The sequence below is a fragment of the Apostichopus japonicus genome, chromosome 4 (genome assembly GCF_037975245.1).
Source record: "Apostichopus japonicus isolate 1M-3 chromosome 4, ASM3797524v1, whole genome shotgun sequence".
Lineage (NCBI taxonomy): Eukaryota > Metazoa > Echinodermata > Holothuroidea > Aspidochirotida > Stichopodidae > Apostichopus > Apostichopus japonicus.
In genome coordinates this window covers 14,282,267-14,306,646 of record NC_092564.1, presented here as the reverse complement: position 1 = coordinate 14,306,646, position 24,380 = coordinate 14,282,267, and the positions used below count along the sequence as shown (strand labels likewise).

General features: G+C 36.8%; 1 protein-coding gene across 2 annotated transcripts in view; it reads left to right on the top strand.

Annotated features, from left to right (window-relative positions):
- The window catches only part of LOC139966525 (atrial natriuretic peptide receptor 1-like), a 308,214-nt gene that overhangs the window by 41,855 nt on the left and 241,979 nt on the right, over window positions 1-24,380 (top strand). The window lies entirely within an intron of this gene.

Genomic DNA, 24,380 nt, shown 5'->3' with positions numbered 1-24,380 from the left:
TTTAGGGTAGTATCCATATGACGATTATTATATAAGTGAAACTATGTTTCAATGCTAATCTTTATTAATCGGATACACAGTGGCTGACATGGATTCATATAACTTTCACATTTCCGATGACCGAGCAAATTTTATGCAACAATAGTACGCATTCAGACCTGCGTTATACATCTGCAGTCCAATCCTGCTCTATGTTATAACATGTCTGTTTGCCCAATAAAGGATGACTGATTTTAGATTTTAAAAGCATCATTATGCATGTGAAACTTTTTGATAGAGTTCAAAAATCGTTTTCCTTTAAAATATCATTTGAAAGGAAAAGTATCGGGTATAATGGACAATTAACTACAATATAAACGTCATTTTTGCAATTTGTGCATTATTATTCTATAATACTTACGGCTGAGAAGGGAACAAAACACGGGGAGGGGGGGGGGGGATAGAACTATATGCAAATAAACAGAATCACATACCCTGAGAAGTACGAACAGTTTCCCATTTTCTAATATTCTAGTGACAAATCTGCGGGCGTATATACTGCACTACTTAGAAATGAATTAATAATAATAATTAAAAGGACTAACAATTAGCGCAATCCGATAATTGATAATAAGGTTTTTATAATGTGTACAAATCACTACTATCAGAAATTCGAAAGATTCGAAAGAATTTTGCGGATGCCATTTCTACACCCATCTGTTCCTTCTTGAAATGCCAGTTACCCGTAAACAATTTCGGGTGAATACAGTTCAAGATAATTAATTAATTAATTAAATTCTATCTGTTCTAATAATGTGGAGAGACATCCGCTTTTCTATTTTCTAGGCTTTCGAGTTCCTTAGAGGTTTGATCAAGCTTGCAATCAAGTTCGTGGCTGCGTCCTTCGTGGAGATGCATTCTTTCTGTTAGCTGTTCGTTGGCTAAGATAACAGCCTCTTTTAGATTTTCATGATTTCGTTATATAATCATAGAGAAACGAATACTATAAGTCTGTATAGTGTTGGGGAAAATTAGATATTTCTATTACACCCAGTATGTACGGAGATATTGAGCTTTACCTGTACAGCGAAAAAATAAGTGGGGAAGGGGTAAGGGGGGGGATGGAGTCATAGAATGTGATATTGAAACTGAAAATGCTACAGCTCTTCACTACCAATTGCGGAATGCGAGAGTGAAAACAGAGGTCGAATTGAGATGGCTATTATAGATTATAATTCAACTACATATATAGAAATAAACTTTGTGGCTCTAAAGCCACCGAAATTTAACCAAGAACTATATGTACGTATTACACGACTAGGTAACGGTTTCCTCTAGATGTCTACCTCTTTGTTGCAATAAATGGGCTATGATAACATGCGGAAGGTTATGTTAGTTTGGTAGCCGTCAAGTCGGACACAACCAATAACGCCAGGGTAAGATAGGGTGAGCCCCCCTCAAAACGCTGACATCCCCCTCTCATACGCACATGGGTAATTTTTATATTTTTAAATTTTTTATTTAACAACAAACAGGTTCAAGACTGAAGTTTGAAGTCTGAATATATTTTGATTGTATGGAAACAAATCGTTGGTCTTTAGTCCATGTATGCATGTTTGGGCCCCACGAAAGCATGCATCGACTGTATTATACTAAAGGGCAAAAGAAGAAGTAGATTGGAAAACGGAAGGTTTTAAAAATTGATTATTAATTCTGGCTTAACTAAGTTAGCCAGATAGTATTTCATTTTAAATTCCCTCTAAATGATTGGCGAGTTTTCTCGAGAACAAAAAAAAAAAAAGGAAAAACAATTAAGAGCAGTAACCTTCAAATCCCAACTGAAAAACGATGCCTATAGTTGTATATTGAATTATACTCCCCCCCCCCCCCCCCTAAGTTTTTCCTCCGTTTTTTTTTCATTTTGTCTTCCTTTTTAAATCCGTATACTTAACACCTATTTTATGGAGGAGAAAGGGCTCTTGTAAAGTATTCCCTTACTGTATTTAATACCGTAAAGGTAATCAATTACCTTGAAGGGGTAGTATACTATGTCATAGGCCTTTTATTACATAGGCCTATATATATATAGCCAATATATATATATATAGCCAATATATATATATATATATATATATATATATATAGCCAATATATATATATATATATATATATAGCCAATATATATATATATATATATTGGCTATATATATATATATATATATAGCCAATATATATATATATATATATATAGCCTATATATATATATATATATACATATAGCCAATATATATATATATATATATTTATATATATAGGCCTATATATATATATACATATAAATATATATATATATATATATATATATATATATATATATATATATATATACATACATATTCTTATATATTGCCTTTGATTTCGCTCAATCCCATATACTCCAATAAAAGTAGTAGTAACCATATAGCAACATTTTAATTATATTCTTTGATAGATAACATTCGAATCAATCATTTGATTGTAGTCCAATATGTATCATATGCACGAACAAGATCAACAGCTTCCTGGAACGATTAAGAAGTTTGTTATAGTAACGGACATTAGCAGCGTCTTCTGTTGTTAACTTGGGCCCCACTGCAGACGGAAGAAATTCATCATTATTTCGTTGATCGTGCTGAAACTAAGGCAACCGGATGATACTTTTCTTTACCAAGGAAGTCGGCATGACTATTGAAAAGCCAGTTCATTCATGTAATAATAAAGTGTGAGAACATAATGTCGTATATGGCACAAATACTTTTACCGACATCATTGTCTCAATAAATACACCCCCACACACGCACCCACCCACACACAAACACTGGCAAATATCATTCAGGAAGAATGTTCACATTCTTCAAAACACCAAACTTCTGAAATAAGTTTTCTCAGAACCACCTGTCATTTCATTTACAAGACCTAGAAACCGACGGGACATTTTAGTTCTGTCATCTTATCAGGGTGACACCCCATCAGGGGCAAAAAAACCCCGAAAATACAGGATTATCGCCTTTTACACAAAATTGTAGTAGTTTCTTATCGTATATTTAGAGGGAATGACCTCAACGTAAAGTAATTTATTCAAACTGGAATACTTTATAATAATACTATTTTAGAAATGAAGATGAAGTTGCTTTGATTTCTAATGAATTCGCAATACGTCACCTTGTGGAGTATATGGAGAAAGTCACGCCATCTGCTGATGGAAAAATAGGAAGGGGGGGGGGGGGGTAGCGTGGCAGGTTGGAAAATTTCTTCGGTAAGTCAAACTTTTCTAGGAAATTTCAAAAGTATCAAGCCGTCACTTTGCATGCCTTGGCTGGACTTTACTCGTTTTAGGTCACAAGTTCATATTCTATTGCGATATACTACGCAATACATAGTATATACCTTTTTGTATATAGCTAATTGTGTACAAATAAACCTATCGCACACATGGATGATTTGTTAAAGTTTGGTTCATAAGTACACACAAACACCTAACGTTCGGTTACAATACAGTTAAGTATTTGGCAATTTAAGTATACCAAGGTTACAACATAATTTATAATGAGTAGACCGTAAACGCCGTTTACCGCACAATGCAGCCGGAGTCATATATCAAGCAATAGTAAAGTTATAAAACATCTAATTCAGACATTCCTATAGTAGCTCCTGCAGAATGTATTGCATCTATAAAGGACATAGGTCTATATCTCCTTAACGTTAAGTAACTTAAAACTCAACATAAGTTACATTAATAATTTCGGGAACGATAAGACAGGGTAAAGTGATGGACCGAACTGAACCCGACGCCTCCCCCCTCCCCCCTGAAACAGACGACCAAAGTCGTACAAGCTCGATAATGTCAATGTTACCATTTTTGATATATGTGTCATTTTCTGGAGAAGAATTGTTCAGTCTATGTTTTACCTCGAAAACTTGGCAAAATCGTTGGAACAAAAGCAGATATGACTGATATCCTTCTAGTTATAACAAGCCAGCCTTGACTTAAATGGAGAGAATCACCGCCCATTTACTACAAGAAAAATTGTCTCTTTTTAGGTGTTTACAACATGATTTTGAAACATTATTCAGAACGACAAGGTCGTCCTTTGAGAACAATTCCTGTTGGCTGCGTATTGAATTGCCTTTGTATCTCACACCTTTAATTGTTGTTAAAAATAGGCTATCTATGAAATTATTAAAATTAGCTCATTTTCGTCACTACCACTTTAAAGACTGGTTTGAATGAATCTACCATATGTAGGTTAATAAATCCCTTGCAGGAATGCATGCGAATACATGCGTTAACGATAACCTGCAAAGAATGTATTAACCAATTGGGAGATATATCCAACCACCCTACAAGTCACTGATAGAGTCAGGCAAGCTCCTTGTCTATAGTTCAAACCAATAAAAGGTGATGAAACATAAACACAACACAAAAGAGTGATAACTCCCCCCCCCCCAACACCTTTTGTCGGCTTCACACCCTGTCTATCTTGCTCAGACCTGCCGTTCTGCCTTACAGCAGACGTGTTTTACTCCTGCATCGGTTAGCTGCATCCGTAATACCAATATGGTAGATATCCACACCTACTACGACGGATACATGTCTGTATGCTTCAGCCCTTCCTGTATGCTTCAGACCTGCATGTCTGTCTGCGGCAGACCCTTCATGTCTTTCTCAGACCTGCCTGTCTGCCTTACCTCGCCTCAGACCTATACAGTGTCTGTATGCTTCAGCCCTTCCTGTATGCTTCAGACCTGCATGTCTGTCTGCTGCAGACCCTTCATGTCTTTTTCAGACCTGCCTGTCTGCAATACCTCGCCTCAGACCTATACAGTGTAAGTATGCTTCAGCCCTTCCTGTATGCTTCAGACCTGCATGTCTGTCTGCTGCAGACCCTTCATGTCTTTCTCAGACCTGCCTGTCTGCCTTACCTCGCCTCAGACCTATACAGTGTCTGTATGCTTCAGCCCTTCCTGTATGCTTCAGACCTGCATGCCTGTCTGCTGCAGACCTGCCGTGTCTTTTTCATACAAACCTGTCTGCCTTATACCTGCCTGTCTGCACCTGTACAAAAACAAAACAGTATAGTTATAACGGTACGTTCATGGTGTCCCGTATCATTTCCATATTTAGGGGTATTTGTACAAATCGAACATTAAAATTGGTATAACTAATAATGCATTAATGGAGATATCATTAAGTGTACATAAATTATGAAAGGTCAACAAACTTAGAAACATTCCACCCTCACGACCGGTTCATCCTTTGGCGACTCATCAGGTGAAGGTATAGGACTCGAAGCCCGAACCTTCGTGTCCCAGACCTAAAGTTCGTACCACTAAGTCACAGTGGTTCTACTTGTGTGAAATCGTATGATCTTACTATTGCACAGAGTGCCACCATAGATTAGCGTATAACTATATCGTCGGTGTAGCAGTCATTAAAATGTTCCGACCTTGAGATACGACCCAAAAAAAAAAAACGTACATGCACTGAGGACAAAACTACAACCTTTAGCCAGGAAGTTTGTTATGGAACTCCCTGCTTTAGCTGGCAATGTTGATCATCGACCCACAATCCATGGTTCAAGATGAAGGGACACGTACCCCTAACCCTTGATCAAAAAGGGAATCCAGTCAAATTCCAGTGAGGAGAAAGTAATCTTCACGGTCGACGTCAATAGGAAGTATTTCATATTATTCGGTTACTGCATATCTGCAATTGGGAATATTCAAGTTAACATGAATAAAAGCTGTAATCGATTGTTCCGGCTACTATTTCTTGCGACCGTTTTGGCTCCGATATTAAGAGCTGAAATTGTATGTCAAACGCTGCAGGGGACAATCCAAGGACAATTTCAGTAGATTATGTTGTATGTTATGTAATGACTTGGACCTAATTTCTGATGGTTCTGTACATTTGACGATAATGTATTAAAATCTATGAATTTTTACAAATGATTTATAAAAATTAAGACAAAGGCTTAAATTAGTGAGGCATAAAGGCCCCAGCAGCAAATTGGTCATAGCGTGCCATATTTCACATTTTCACAAATTGCAAATCACAATATTTTGCCCCCATGTATTCTACCAGAATTGTGTAAGCAACATGTCTTTAGCGAAATGTTCCGTTATGTATATATATATATCTTCCAAATTGAAGTCCAAACTTAAAACTTGGATAATTTATAATCTTGTTAATCTGTATCTTTAAGGTAAAACGTTCTTTATTCAGCTAAGTAATTTATGCATATTCTGCCTTTTTATGTCAGCTAGTTTAGCACGTCACAGTAACACACATTGCACTTTTTTGTAGTCTATCCATCACTCAAATTTCCTAAACAGACTTATAAAGTCCTTTACTATTGAACACGTCGCTTGTTACCTTTATCTTCCTATGTGCGTCGTCCTTGATTTGAAACATTGAATGTCTTGGCGGCTTTTTGCCCAGCCATCTGACCCGTACGCTTGAGACATTCATTCGAAACCATTAGCATTTATAGAGTCTTAGATACGGCATTTACGACTAAAGCCATAAACGAAATGCTTGTACCCATATATACGATATTTACCAATATATGATATATTTATCCACATATAAGATGCATAAAATTAAGACTATAAGCAAGTAAAATAGCCTACTTGACATAACTGCCTTTTTCCTTGTTTTCCTTTGACTGTATGTTCCACTTCTCGCCTGATTAACGAAGTAACTAACGCAATTATCCGTACGGGCATTAGCACGTGAAACTGCGCATGCGTGCAGATAGTGAAAAATTTAATGGCGGCCACGATTCAGCTTGCTTCTTAAGTGGTAAGGCAAACGGTCTGGAATGTTTTGCAACGACAACCACACTAATCCCTTATGATTTTCATAACCTATCCATCAAAATCATCTCAAAACTAAGACGCAGACAATATTCAAAATTAGGAAAGACTGGAAACAGATCCCATCGGATTACAGAAATCATGGCATAGCATTCGACTTCAACTTGCGGCAGTTGAATGGATCAATTGAACCAATTCAGAAGAGAGAAACTTGAAAGGAGAGAGAAAGAGATCGAACAGACAACATGTAAAGGGGAGAGAATATACAGGCATAACACCTCGCGTTTATCTCTCTGAAATATATATTATATTATATATATTATAATACATATATATATATATATATATATATATATATGTGTGTATATATATATATATATATTATAATATTATAATATATATATTATAATATATATATATATATATAGGCTATATATATATATATATATAGGCTATATATATATATATATATGTATATGTATATATACATCAATACTAGATCCAATTATATATAAATATCTTCTTTACATGTGTGAACAATTCTGTGTTTCATGCTATCTTACAATAGTTTCCGTCATTAAGCAGCTCATGTATATATATATATATATATCATCGGAAGTTTTAGCACCATAAAATGTCAGTAATGTCGCAAGGCTAAGAACTGCTTTCTTCTGACTACTCCGAACCAAGTAGATGTAGTTAAGGCTAAATGACACATGCAAGATTAGTAGTGCAGGAGAGGAAATGTTATTGGATTTCCCATCAACATAGGTATGAGTATACGGTCTTTGGGCTTCTTGTAATTGTCTTGCTTCCATTCGAGATATCAAAATAGCCGTAAAATATTCCTTTGCTTAAGTTTATAACGCACAAATGCAAAGTGATGGAATGTTAGCGGTCACAATCAGCACACTTAAAGCAGGGATGTATACTTCTAAATAATACGTCCCTGCTTAAGGTAAATAGTAGTTATTGATCAGGCAGGGCGTCAGGCAACATTACATCTTAAGTCAACCGCATTGTCTCATATTGTTAAAACCTAGATTTCTTTTTTACCGAATGTATACGTTAACTGATCGATTTTATTTTGTACTATTTTTTCGACTATGTACAAGAAACGAAGCAAATGCGACCGGCAGTGCTGCCAATACATGCAGGATATGTTCCTATAAATCCTGTTCAAGACGAATATGAATAATCACTTAAGGAAGATAAATAAGCATAATAGGTCTCAACATATTAATTGAAACAGGAAATAAACACTAACGACGTACCATAAATATGGATGAACATCAAACAAAAGATATGATAATTGACTCCATTCCGCTTGCTATGAGGCTTTTGAGGATAAAGTCATAAACATTCGATGGAGACTCGTAACTAGCTCTTACTGTTCATATGAAGTAAAACAAAAACGATTGTTCCAATTATTTGATGAGCTCGCGTCACACATCCCTGTCACCGGATATTATGGCTGATTGTTTTGTGATTGAAACTATTAAATTTGTGAAAAAGCTCCATCATGAGCCCATCAGTATATATATATATATATATATATATATATATATATATATATATATATATATATATATATATACTGATGGGCTCATGATGGAGCTTATATATATATATATATATATATATATATATATATATATATATATAGTTAGTCTCCTTGAATCATCCCACGTCCTAATCCCCGTACATTTGTCAGTTTACTATTGCGGTATCCTGGAATCACCGCAAATCCTATCATATCCTTTTAAGAGATTTCACCTAAAGCCATCGACAAGGGCGCTGCGAAATAATTTCTTAACTTTTTGTTTCCTAATCTATTGGTTATGAAAATCTCTAGTAAAGTAGTCTATTTCAAACTTTTCACGAGGTACAAAATGAAATGCACAAAATTGGTCCACAGTACTATACCTCTCCGCACACATCCCAACGCACAATGAATTGGGAAGCCAAAGTACATTGACGAAAAGTAAAGCTTTTGTTGGACCATGCAATTAGCGAGAGAATATTTGAGAAATTAATTGCAATATTTTGAATCTCGTTTTCACACGTATTGGCTTACGACGTTTTCCTCTGTCTGTCTCTCTTTCTCTGTCATCCAGTCATCCCCACCCTCCCTCCATATGACTCCCTGTCACATCATATATAGACGGTTAGTTTAGTCAGTGTAACCTGTTTTTTAAATCATAACTTATGCACGTTATTACTTGAAGTCGTCAAATTGGCCGATTGGGATCCCCAGTATCCCATCGAATGAATCGTCAATTTATTGTGTAAATTATTATTTTTTGATTTAATTTAAAAAAAAAGAGGAGCCTGTATCTAACTTTCAATAATCAGAACAAAATGGTGTACTAATAAGAAGAAAAAAGAAGATAAAAGTTGTTTTTACCATACATGAGCTGGTTACATACTTAAGGCTTATTATGGCGAGTGAATAGATGACGTCTTCTATACGTACTACTTGTCAGATCTGAGAAATAAGAGCCTCATCGAGTTCGCTTTATCACAAAACTCGATCCGAAAGATAAACCAATCAGCGGCTGTAATGTTTTCTTTATTGAATTTTTAGACGACCATAGCCTATAGACATGTGTCCTCATGGGCAAATCAGGCTCATATGATAACGGCATTAGGGGGTAGGTATGCTCATTAACTGTCCACATTATAAAAAAAACTCATAATATGTGGTCATTCATAGCCCCAAGATATTTGCCTTTTTACTTATCGTCCAAAATTGGAAAACTGAGACTTTTCATCGAACTGTTCGGAAATTCTATCAGATTAAAGCAGATTTATCATTAAATTTCATGTTAATTGCCGATCGGAGTGCGAGGTTTTCGAGAGGTTCAACTTGTAATGAATATCTAGATACATATAAAGTAATGGGGGATAGCAAAGTCATAATAAGTGTTAAACTTAACCGAATGAAATGGGACAGGGTTGGGGGGGGGGGGGGAGGAGGCGATGGTTGCCGTTATCATCATTATTTTGAAGGTTGGTTGTTGAAGAAGGTTAAACTGTTGGTGTAAAACTCAGGAGGATTTTGAAAGTGATTTAGGCAATTAAGAAATCCGTTTCGAAACAGCTAGTTTCCGGCCGCATCGAGAGCTGCCGTGTAGGTTGGGAATCACTTTGCTTAAGTTCCACCTATTTCCGCTCAAAGTCTTGACGGTCATAGTGCGTTATTTTGCATGTGTCGTGACAGTTCCAGCCATCAGCTATAACGTGGATGGTAGGACTTGTCAGTTGAAAGCGTCTATCTATATGCTCTATGGCAACATTGGAAACTGTATCAGCCAAATTGAGCAATTTCATTGTGCCAAGACACCAGAACGCACATAGAGTGATCGCATGTAAGGATAAAACACCGTGTTAAAGTCATATAGCGCCCTCCTTTATGATTCGACAGTAGGCAACAGGGTTGATCAAATACCACTCTAAACAGTGCTAAGCTATTATAAATCTTCAGAGTTACAGTATGATTAGGTACAGTGGAGCTTAATCGCCCTGTAGAATGTAGACTTACTGTGCTAGTGTATCACGAAATTACCAACAAATCTGATATTTTTGTTAAAAGTTGTCAAAGTGTCGAGTCGAAAAGTTACGCTAATGTGCCGTCTTGACAAAACAAACACATTTTCGAGTTGCTGCGTGATCCTATGGCGTTAGATTATCCTTAGCACGACAACTATGTCAAAACTATGACTTTTGTTGTCAACAAACCGATTCGTGGTAGCTTAATAGCTTCGCTACCGTGTGAGTATACACATACAAAACATGCATAATAATCATAAATAAAGATATATAGATATATATATATATATATATATATATATATATATATATATATATATATATATATAGATATATAGATATATAGATATATATATATATATATATATATATATATATATATATATTTATAATTATGATTAGATTTGGAAATACTCTGCTCCTCCTGTACAGCAGCGTCAAATTAATTTTCATCTCGAAGAGATTTGGTCTCAAGCTGTGACGATACTGACGATATTTTTAAAGAGAGAATCAAGAAAAAGCAGACAAAAACAAAACAAACAAACAAACTATCAATGAAATACATTAATTTTGTTCTTCATGGATGAGGACGAAAGGCCAAGTCATTTTAAGGACTTAAAGCTTACATCAGTCCATCATCCGTTCCTGCAGTCACGTCTGACTTGTTTCCACAATCGCGTCGGCTACTTACGGACATATTATACGACAAAACTATTTAAACAGAAACAGACCAGTAGTTTTATACTGCCTGCTTAGGTTTTTTTATAGCATTTAATCGGAAATGATAAGGAAATTAACAAATGAATAGGTCCCATACTTTTACGTCAGTTTGGAATATGATCACCAAATATGGTAAAGAAGGGGATTACTGCTAACGCGCAGAAAATTGACTAGGACGTGGATGTCAAATACACTGTCATATTAACTTTGTGTGTGAATTGAGAGAGACTGCGAAGAGTTCTTGACGGTCTGCCTTTAAGTTTGTACTCTGTGTTTCATTTGTTACGATCTGATGGTACAATTTGTTGCACCCTTAAAATGAAAGATAAGGCATATTGGCAACATGATATGTTAGTCTAGTGACCACTAAACATTGCAGGCAGGAACAGTAAAATTATTCAAAGTTACGAGCAGGCGAATAGTTTCATCAGCATCTATGAGCTATTAGTTAGATTGACGGGTATCCAATTATGTGTCACTACTGCATCTCCATATTCCAAAGTGACACTTGGTTGCAATTCAACGAAAAAGCGCAGCTTTAATTTCGAAGAGCAAAGGACATTTGCAATGTAGAATTGACATGTACCTGGACGCGAGGATTCAATTACCCAGACGATGTCTCCTCTTGAATCTAAAATATTAAAATAGCTTAACTCTTTACTTGAGAGAGTGGACGTATTTTGCTGATGCAGAATAAGAATTTCTTGAATTTAGCGATGGAGGAAATCGGTTACCTTCTTTGAATGAATTACATAGTGAGGACGGAGATACATGATTTTATAGTGAAGTTGCCCAGCACTCAGGTTCATTGACATCTTCGACGACTTAAGGTGTCCTGAGACACTGTTATATAAGGAGTCAGCCAGTAAAACGCAGACCAGGGACAGTGGGTGAAGGGAGGGGTCCGATGGACCGGGCCCTCCAGTTTGAAAAACCTTTGGGTCCAATACATGGCTTAGTGGATTGATGAAAAATGCATCCGAATTACCAAAAATAAACAAAGCAAAGAAAGAAGCTCTTCATGAATTTAAAATTAAGATGATGATATTATTTGGGGCCAAACATTGTTCCCTCAAATTGTGTTCATCTCCAATGTTAGTATGATTTAATATGAAATCAATATTTGCCAAGCAAACTTATACACAAATAATAATAATAGTTGATGTGTATCTGTTAAAAGATTGCGTGAAACGCAATTCGTAAGACCTTAATTGCTATTGAAACTGTTATGATGATAATAGTAGTTGGTTCAGACAAGTAGTATCATTATTATGAAACTGACACCTTGCCCCGATATAGATAGCAGCCTTTGCCAAGCAAACCTACACCAATATATATATATATATATATATATATATATATATATATATATATATATATATATATATATATATATATTACGTTTTCATTTATATATATACATAGGCCTCTATTATATTTATATCATCTCTTTTCCACCACATGTTGGACACAAAATGAGTTCTTCCAGATTCGCTTTTATCATAATTAGGATTATTAGGTCGCATGTTGGCTGTTTTCGATCGCTATACAAACACTTTCGGCTACTTCAGTAAAAGCAATCGATATAAATAATTGATTTGTGTGCTGTTAAGCCAGTGAAGGTACTGCCTCTTGAATTGAAGGGTTTCATTGAAAAGCCATAAATAGCTTTACGGTTTAAGTATATATTGCATCGTATTTCAAGTGGTTTTGGGGGGCTGCATTACCATAACAGTAACTCATAAGACGTATGGAAGGAATTGATACATCTCAATTGAAGGAGACCTCAGGTCTGCAAAGTACTACACTTCATTAGATGTCTGGCGCCATCATTTCAGTTTGTATTGTGGCGGCGAGGTTTCTGGTGTTTTGTGGCTGGGTGATAACACAAGGATGAGAAATACATGCTGACGAAGCACACATGCTATTAATTGCGTTATATTTTGCTATAATAATAATAATAATAATAATAATAATAATAATAATAATAATAATAATAATAATAATAATAATAATAATGATAATGATAATAATAATAATAATAATAAAAATAATAATAATAATAATAATAATAATAATAATAATAATAATAATAATAATAATAATAATAATAATAATAATAATAATATATAAACATATTTATGAACATGTGTCTTTTGCATCGACACATATAGTAAGAGGCATCTTGCAGTTCACATACAGACTATAGTAAACGCTATAATAATTTAGAGAGGTTTATGTTGTATATTAGAGCATTTGTGTACCTGACGGTGGGATCATGGGACTCTAATTTGCATAACAAAAGATACAAGGAACTCTTTTGATATTTGACTATATTCTGCAGTGGATCTCATCCTTAATAATCCCAGATAACTGTAAACATTTCGTCATGGTCCTTAATTAAACGATCTTTAGTCACTGATTGTGACTCTGTCTCACCACACAAACAAAAAACACACCGTCTTTTTATCCTTTATCAAGTTAATCCAATCTTCCATATATCTAAGTAATGAAGTCAAATAATTAAATGAAAAGATTGGATTAATATGCATTGGCGTTAATACAAAAGAAAAGCCCACGTGAAGTTAATTAGTCTCTCTCTCTCTCTTAACGAGGAGATTAATTTAAACGCCTCAATTACGTCATGTGTTCATGCGATATGTTGTTATAACTTCTAACATTTAAATTGGTGAACATTAAACATAAACTATATATTAAAAGTAACACGTACACTGAGCATAACACAAAATATTTAATTTTAAGATTTCTTCCTGTGAAGTAATACATCCTTTGTACAATTACAGCCTTAGACGTGTGTTCCATCAAATAAATTAACGCCCATCATCTCGGTTGGTCAATTCTTAAGAGATATTTATCTTCTGTTTGCACTAAGGTGACATCGCTGTATTGATTAATGGGGAAAATCGACCATAGATAATTGCAAAAGCGTTTCCCACATACTGGATAATTTACACACAGCACATCGATAGTGTTGTACAAGTGTAGTTTAAACGTTGGCGACTGAGTTGTAGGTAACTTTTAATACAATTCGACTGAATCAGCACTACAGAGAAACATACATGCAAAACACATATGTGTGATAAGACGACGTATTTGCTAATCAAAATGGCGTTTTCGCTTTGTAATACCCTTTACCTTCATATAACAGCTCGAACACTTAGCTACAGAATGAGTAGCCTTGGGGAAGGGGGAGAAGGAAGGGGTAAACTTTACGCTTTAGTTGACGAAACCGTCACAAAGGGCAGCTCACGTATTTCATTATTTGGGGTATATTAAAAATTCAGACATTGAGAGAAAATATTTGCTCACATCACCGAGAATGCGACAGTCGGACGTTTTATTAAACATGCTTTTTTTTAGTCGTTTTTTTCCAGAAACATCACACTTTTGTTTTGGCGTTGAACGAACAGGGGAATGCTTCGGTGTACCACCAAAGAGTTTCCGTGGCATAATATATATATATATATATATATATATTTATATATATATATATATATATATATATATATATATATATATATATATATATATATATATATATATATATATATAGTAGGTTGGCGTCTATCTTGGCGCAGAGTGCTCTATGTCCATTGGACAGAGCGTAATATATGTTATGTATATATATATATATATATATACATATATACATAAACATATATAGCCTATATATATGTAGCCTATATATATATAAATATATATATAACGTCTTCGTCGATCATTCTGCTTTCGCACAACCTCGTAAAAGATATAACACATATGTCGGTAATGTTAGTTGATTAGGAGGAAATGTGCATTGACAATTACCCTGCCGGGGGAAACGAGATGATACAGTCTTGCCTTAGATGAACTTATGAAGTAAAACGACACATAATTCACACCCTAACTATTGTATCTTGATTAAGAGTCGAATCAGGGGGGGGGGGGGGGGATTTGGAGGGGGAATCATATTCATGAGAATTCATGAAGAGAAATATTTATTGACAGAAACATTCAGGTGCAAGTTGGATGGTGAGATGATAGGTAATATTTAACACCTAATGTCGGAAATTGATATGAGTTAATTATATACCTTGTGTGAAGCCCGCTGTGTAATGTAAATAAAAAAGACTATTCTCGAGAGAAACGTGCTTTTCAGATCGTGTTTATTTGGGCGATTCTTTTAATATCTATCAACAATTCGTAAGGTGGAGAGTAAGCAGGCGCGTATCCAGGATTTTCTAACCCGGGGGGCGCGAATTACTATCTAAGCGGAGCGCCACCATCGGTTGGCGCGCAGCGTACAAGAAATTTTCTGGTTTTGATACCACCCAGATCACCGGAAATGGCACTTCTCGGGCTTGAAAATGACCAACCAGATGTACACTTTTTGCCTGAGAACCAAGTTTTTCCCAATAGTTTTTTTCCATCCATAACCTTTTTGAAGTTTGTCACCAGTCACACATCATGTTCGACCTGATCGCATGTCCTGTGGATCATTGCTTTTGTAGGTGATTCTACGTCGCGGCCCACAATATCCGTCAGCCCCACTTTTCAAGGTTTTAAGCCCATTATTTGTTGAGAATTTGAAAATTTACGTTTCTCGTGATTAAACTCAATTAAAAAAATACCCATAATGTTGCACAAAATTTCATCTATGGACAACCAATATAGAAAAACCCAAGGGCGGCGGAAGCACTTTTAATCTGGGGGGGGGGGGGCACCGGCATCAAAGGGCACTTTGCAGATATTCGATTGGACTGATGCAGCCTTATATTTAGTACCCTTTATAAATCTTACTGTATTTATCTTATTTGCGTATACACATCATCCCATCAACGCCCCCCCCCCCCCCTCAAGGAAAATATGCATACTAGCACTGCAATATCCAATGTGCAAATTAGGAAACATGGAACAAGTTTTCTTTTGAGACAAAATGAGGTGAAATCATGCTAGTTGCTAATGTAGGAATCTTCCGAATTAGAATTTATTTCTTGTTAATATCTTACGATTTTTTTCCATTCGAAATAGCTTTGAGTTTGACCCACAGAAATTCATTAGAAAGTCAGCGGCGTAGCCAGGATTTGCAAAGTTGTATGCACAACTATCTGAGCGGAGCGCCACCATCGGTTGGCGCGGAGCGTGCAAGAAATTTTTTGGTTTTACAAACCCCTCAAATGGCCGGAAACGGCCCTTCCCGAGTGTTCATTCTGGTTCCCTGGCTTCTTGCTTACTTGAGACACCTAAATTTTGATGTAGAAAAAGGGCACATTTTTAACCTGAGGAAAAGTGGGCCCCCCGGTTCCGCCGCCCTTGGAAAAACCTCCTTGAACCCCTAACAGACCGGTCAATATTGCACGAGTAGAGGGACGTGTGATGAAGAATGTGGGTCAGAAATTTTCAAAAATTCAGACACAGTTAATTTCTTGGTGTAGAAATATTGCAACCTCTTATAACGGCTATTATAAAACTTGGTTGAAGGAAATGAAAATATAGCAGATATTTCCTGAAACAATACACACATAGGCGTAGGAGGCGGGGTGGGGGCTGCAGCCCCTAATTCGCCATTACTAATGTAAAATAGAGTTAACATAATTGGACTTCCATGATTTTTCTCCATCTAAATAAGACATTTCGTTGTTTACATTAGCATCCCGCGGTATACTGTGCCACTTTCACGGACCGTATGGTACACGATGGCATCTGATATAATCGATGCTTGCTTATATGATATTGACATTCACATGTTGGACGCGCGCGAAGCGCGCGAAAATTTCTGGTTATTTTTTTCGGGCAAGTCGGACAATTTTGAGGCTGTTCATCCTGGAACGCCATTTTCATGCTCACTGATATGATGTGATATCTGCTGTTTGCTTTACAAATTCGAACAGGCGCGTAGAGAGGAATTTGCCAGGGAAAGAGCGAAGCCTGTAGGCAAATTATCTAAGCGTAGCGCCCCCATTAGTTGGCGCGAAGCGTATAAGAAAATTTTGACCGAAATGCGTCCCAGATCGCTGGAAATGACACTTCCCAGGCCTTGTAAGTTGCATCTAAGCACTTTCTATTTTGAAAGTACTATAGCGATATCATTAAATAATATGCTGAAGGGGGGGGGGCGGTCGCCCCCATCCCGAAATTTGTCATGTTCCCCGACGACACGGTCGAGTTCGAGACCAGCCACAGTTGGTTTCATAGCACCGTTCTACAACTGATTAATGCGTATATACACACACACGCGTTATGATATACCATATATAGTATATAAATAGATCATGAGTAAGAGAAGAAAAATGGAAACGTCAAAAATTGAGTTGTCGGTGTAAGGGGTAGGGTGAGGCACACGCCTCTTCCGAAATCCTTGATCCGTCACTGGCTACCCTGTGTATATAATAGGGATCAGCGCTGTAATAATGTCACTGTTCCTTTTTCTCTTCCCGGTGTCTTGGCGTTTTTCTTTAACTCCCTCCTTTTCTCCTTTTTCTCTCTTTCTTCTTTTTCTTTCCCCTTCCTTCCTCTCCTCCTCCTCTTTCCCCCTCTTTTTTCCTTTTTTCTTCTCTTTTTTTTCTCTCCTCTTTTTCTTACCCGGGGGGCGCGCGCCCCCAACGCCCCCCTGGATACGCACCTGGTAAGGGTGTTATCAAGGGTGCGTGACATTGTACTACGAAGTGTTCAACAGGATATCCTGCTCTTTATTGTACATCGTGAAAAATTGATCAAACAAGTCTCTAAACACTGATTAAGAGAAAAAAGTCACTGACTGCAACCGTCAAATTTGCCTTGTGTGTTTGATCTCGTTTTAAAATACAAATTCACTAAAGAATTTCTCAATAAAGAAGAAATTGCTAAAGGAGTTCAGGGAAATAAGACGCATATAGACGGAGTTAATAAATGCGCGGACATTCTTCCGTAACAAAAAAAAAAAAAAAAAAAAAAAAACTTCCAGCACTATTCAATAAAGGTGTGCCTGTAGAAATAGTGTCTTTTGAGTATAAGGTCATTTGTATTATTATGCTGGTTCTTGGATTCACTCAACTGGACTTCAACAATATTGATGGCCTCGGCTGAAGTGTTTACTATAGAGCTCTGGAGCATGGAGAATAGTTCCTCTTCAAACTGCAGACTGCAGACATGCTGGTTGTTTGTGACCTCCTACTTTACTGTATCTTTCATGTATCCTTTGCATACAGACACTTGTTGATATAAATACTGGTTTTTGTTTTTAGCCATTTAGCTATATGCTTTGAATGTGGTCTTATTATTATCACCATGTAGTGAATGGAGTAATACGTAAACTTCAATGCCTTTGAATACGTACGTATGATTGGCTGAGAGTGTTCCAATCGTGATCGAAAACTGAACCCAACATTTCACGATTCCTATTGGCAGGATCTCAAAGATCAATGAACTAATAAGAAACATCGCTTGGTCCCACTGCAATGGGAATTTTAGCAATGGGGGAATCTCCCAAGAGCCCCTTTAATGCTTGTTAAAGGTAAATATACACACAGTTGACCGACTCCTCTCGTCCGCAAATACATGACGATGTTATCCAAATAACGGTAGTCCATCTCCAAATTGGAGTTCAACAGACCGAGGTTCGTTCCACTTGAAAATGTTTGCTTGCCCATAGTTCCATGATCGTGTTAAAAATCAAAGAACCGACCAATAATTATATGTGAACGAAATCAGTTAGTTTGACCCCAGTCCCATTCGACCTGGACGATCCAATTGCAAGTGGTACCTCATCCAAGATTTGATGAGAAAGTAGCACACGTACGGTTATGAGTCACTCAGACATGAATGATGGCGCTGACGGGATTTTTTAACGGGACGTTCAATGGTAAGGGTCATACACATAAAAGAAGCGTATTTTCTAAAGTACATGCTAATTATATGCCGAACATGACATTTACGGAACAATGGTTTTTTTTTTAAATATTCTACAAAATCATTTTTTTCTTTCTGCGAGCTGCTAACCACAAGAGGGCGAAAAGGGCGAAAAGCAACACATACGTTGAAATGAAACTACAGGATTATGATGAGTTGAGCACGTCATCACTTTTATTAAAGTGTTTTCATTATTTAATCCTGCTACTGCGTGTTAACTCGACTAACAACCTTTACCTTTTTCCTTCATTAAGCTGTTCTCTGAATTCGTTTAAGACAGTTAGGAAGACTGTGTGGGAAGACACAAACCTCGCAGCTCAAAAAAAAAAAAAAAAAAAAAAAACATCTTAGGTTTGCAAACGTCCACAATTTTCAAATTGTATCGCTTTTAGTCGGCCTCTGACAACTGTCAATTTGAATTGATTAAGTTCTTTCTTAGTTAGATTCATCTAACTTAGACCAGGAATATTGAAGAGCGTAATACACGCTCTCTCTCCAATATTCAGGTTTTCAATGAACCTGCACGAATCAGTATAGGTTCAAGAGGAACGTGACATTATATTAGATTGTGTTTGTACACCGATACTCAAGGCGAATTCAGTTGTTGGCAGAAATGGGGCTTTATTTTTACCGTGGCTATATTATTGTTCCTGTGAATGTCAAACTCGTCAGCGCCGATATGATTTGGGTTCATTGGGTTCTCGCACACTCGGAAAAAAAGTAACGCGGGTGACCTAAATTTGCACCATTATGCAGTGTACGGTTTTTTTTTATTACTCTACATCAATTTCCCGTATTTGCAATTCGCACCGAAGAATTTCCGTCCTCCCCAATCCCTGCAAATGTTGTTTAAACAACTTTCAACGAAGTTAATTGGTTCTCCGAAAACTTCTAAGTGTTTACGGATGTCAGTTTTTAACCCTCTCTTTTCGCCGTGTCGATGGAAAGCTAAAATAAATGAGTAAACCGTCGGTAGGGTGAGGCTGTCTTGGTAAGAAACGCTCACGTTTAATTAAGTAATAAAGTAATGCATATAAACACACATGACAACTGTGTAAGGTGCAAGGTTTCAAGTCAGTTCGTGTCGAGCTGTGTATACCGCGCATGTATAGGAAACATCTTCCACTACACTTGTGGTTATGAAACGCCCGTTTTATTTCATTCATTCATTTTGTGATGAAGGACATCATTTTTAACTTACTTTGACTTCTAGTGAAATCATTTTTCAAATAAACTGTATTTAGCACCACAAAAGCGGATGAAATAACTTCAAGCAATGATTACTTTTTGAACGGCCAGCTGACTACTGGTTCTGGCAATGTCATTTTTCATTTGACAGTCTCGTAATCGGAATAGATAATTACTCAAGTTTAACCTCGTGGTATAGTAAAGAGCAAAATAAAATAAAGCTTTCGAATTCGCATGGCATAGTTCTGCCAAAATGCTGCGCTGTAATTCACTCAAGCTGAAGCTGAAGATTTCCGTCCGCCCGACCAGGGGTAATTAAATCTCAAGATTTTTTGCAATATTTGTTAATGGGTATTGCGAGCAAAGAGATACGTGGCGGTTTTATGTGTTGCACGATGGCAAGTTAGATGAAGACACGGTTTTTGTTAAGCCTAAAAGGGATCGACTTCATGATATAAAGATCTGGTTCTATCTATACTTATAATTCAGATTGCGTTTCCTCCAATAAATGAGATATTCTTTTTTTTATCATTTTTATTTTGATTATTTAAGAGCCTATAATAATTGGTTGCAAAGAAAGACGCATGTCATTTGATGCATTGGTGGTTAAACGTTCAACATTTTCAGTATTTTTTAAAGCATATTGTAACATATTTCAATCTTGTTTAAATTTCAAATTATAGTTTGGATATTCGGGACTATCTGTATTCTAGAGATTCCAATTTTGTAATTGATTGTCGAAGCTCACATGGGGTCCAGAGGGTAAAGCCACCGGAAGGTTAGTTAGCCTAATATTTAATTTGGACGTAAGGGAGAATGTCTTAGATTTGCCTCTTCCTCAGCCGACTGGGGAGCCGGGGACTGTAGGAAATACAAACCCCCCTCCTCCCCCACTGCTCACAGCACCTATTTCGACACTTTTTGCTCCCAATGTTGTGTTATGAAAGCTCAGTAAGATTTATTTCCTTGCTTTCTAGCGTTTCACCCAACGAGACTAGAAAGTAGGTTGGTATAAGACGTGTGCCAGCTATATCTTTGAAGTAACGTGATTATTACCGATCAAACCATGGCATTAGACAAATTACATCCAATAGGTCTTTTATTGTCGCCATCTCGAATTGATGCTCTCGATGAAGTAAAAAAATATATATTTCCTTTACCTGAGAGGTAGGAAACTTCATCTACGTCGTCATATTACCACCTTTAATCACGCAATGAAAAAACATTATTGAATTAAATTGTTTCAGTCTATATGGCCAGAGGTTCAAATTAGTACTGTGTGTAATTCCCTTTCCCTCTTCAGCTCATATACTTTGTTGTCCATCGCAAAGTAAAACTGTGAAGATCTTTTGCCCTTTATCTAAAGGTGAGATTATTTATGCATCATTTGCGAAGAAATCCGCAGATACCTTTCTTTTTCATGGATACGTCTTTGACCGTGTATCTTACATATATATGTATTGTATAGTGGGGATGGCAAATTGTGCTTCTTTTGACAAGTTGTGCAACAATGGTATAACTAAAATTGCCTACCTCACCCGTGGTTATGATGGGCTGAAATTTGGTGGGTTAGAGTAGAATTAATGCAGGAGTGGTAGCACAATGGTTTATATATTTTCAGTTAGAGGTAAATATATTCTGTGAGTTATGCAGGTGACTGTGTATTTGTCAATAACTCCTCTTGAACCTCTTAAACAGGACTTGCGTGTCTGGGCAAATCCTCTTGAACCTCTTAAACAGGACTTGCGTGTCTGGGCATGAGGCGTGATGCCCCCAGCGACTCATGACCTCAGAAGGTTAGAGGTCAAAGAAAAAAAGAAAAGAAAAAAATTGTTTTAGTAAACTGGCAAAATGACCGAAACTACAACCACATGTAAGAATTGAGACTTCAGATATGTATGTGATACGTAACACGTCGAATTTAGGTCATGTGATCAACGAAAGTAAAGTTCAAGCTCGACTTATATCAAGCGTACTCGGTGTTAATCTGGATATTGCTGTTCATGTCTTTGTGAAGTCAGGTACCGGTATGACACCATAGGGTCAAAGTTCAGAGATAAAGTTCATAAATCCAATCAAATGTTCTTTTGAGTAGTATTCAAATGTCAAAGGACAAAATGGTCGAAAGTAAATGATGAAAGATGGTGAAGTAAAATGCACAGTGGGAAAGTGACCCTTCCCCACTATTGTCGAACACCTGAAAAATTGTTATTTTCATAACTAAAAAGGTATAATTTTGATAAGAACTTTTTCCTAATAATTTCAATGTGTTCGGTTGTTTGAAAACGTACAAAATCTTGTAATTAAAAAATACCCTTCTCTTGAATCCTTTTCTTGAAATTAAACGGGCGTTTTAAGTGTGTTATAAAAAAGTACCACTTTAATTCTAAACAAACAAACATACGAGGGATATTGCAATCGTAATATCACCATTTATGGCAACCCCCCAGCATATATGTGCGGTGTATTTGTTAAGAAGGCCGATGTCAAGATTCTTGAAAGCTTCTGCCGAACAACGGAGTTAGCAACCGCACTTTTACTGGTAGTCATCCAGCTTTCGCGTCTGTGTATGAAATGTATGCTAGCTTCTTTGATGAATCGGTAGTGTCGTAATAAAAAATATCTTACCATAGTCATCAATTTCGCTTTTAAACTCCATAATGTGCAGTGTTGGTTTTTAGGAAGAGCTCCTTATTTATCGACGTTAAAAGCATTTAAATAATTTATTTCTTCAGATGTGATAATTCCTCTCTACCATGTGGTTAACAGTTAAATAATTTATAAAATTATGCAATTGCCAAACACATGGTTCACTTGTTAAAGCTTGTATTGCACGGTAACATCAATTTAACGGCTTCTGATTTTGTTGTGCGTGAGCTGTTTTCCCCTGACATGGTTAAAGTCGGATCACATCGACAACCGTGTTGTAGGTAGTCGTCACTAATGTGGTCTTATTAATGTGTGTATCACACACCCGCAAGAAAATCGTAGGCACTGGAGTGGGTAAGCGAAAATTTGACAAACACATCAATCAAAAATACCTCCTCAAGGTGGAAATGAAGAATTCTATCACTTTCCCTGACGTGACATGATTTCGTAGTATCGGGCATGCGTGTGTAGTTTACACTGGTACTGAAGGAAACAGGGCAATCATGGGCTAATCAATTGGTAGACAGTTGAGGATTCTTTCATGTCAACAGTGCAAGTATTATTTAATGTAATGTAGTGTATATGCAAGTGGGATGTATGCATGCTATGACCGTGTACTGAAACTTTGCTTATATCACACTTGATGAAGGTACAGTTATCATTCTATCGTTTGTGTTTGAGAATTGCAGGATGTTTGCAGGCCGTACATCTGTCTACACAGGTGCCCCCGATAGTGAAAATGGCTGGAGATTATGTCAGCTCTATTGTATGTTTGTTTGTATAAACCCCGTTGCACCCGCAAGGAATCCCAGAGAATGCCCTGTTGGTTGATTCAATTTTCTTGAAATGACTTTATCGATTTTGTTGTGCTATATCTCGGCCGACTGATCGAGTACAGCACGTCATGCAAACCACTTTCATGGAATATCGACGTATAGGAGAATGAAATAGTCTCTATAATTTATCCTGCAATTTATACAAGATTTCATGACGTAGATTTCTCTTTTTCAAGACATTTTACCCGTCCATCTATTTAAATAATAGCGATGCATATATGATACAATGCATTCATCTGTCCGGAAGAGAAAATTATGATGTAATAACGATGATGTAAGGCGGCATCCAGTTTATCAGTGACGTAGCATCCCAAACGCTACTCGGAACTAGAATGCACCTATGCACTCTCTGTCAGCAATGGGGACAACCATGTCACCGGGCTCCTTATACTCGAAAACGTCATTGTTACCTTAACTATACCATGCAAACAAGAAAACATTATTTTTCATCCGACGTTTCTCGGACACTGATTGATTCCGGCCCCATGCGCTAGCCCCCTGGCTCGTCATTCCAATAGAGGTTCATGCCCCTACCTAAATCGGTCGAGGGAAATTTAGTTGATGACCTCCCCACCCCCACACCCACCCCACCCCTCCACACCCCCTTCTTTGAAATCTAATTCACGCCACTTTTGATGTCTACGTCTGTTATACAAACTAAGTATATTATAATAAATGGAATCCGATGAGCTTTTCAGTTTACGTATGTTG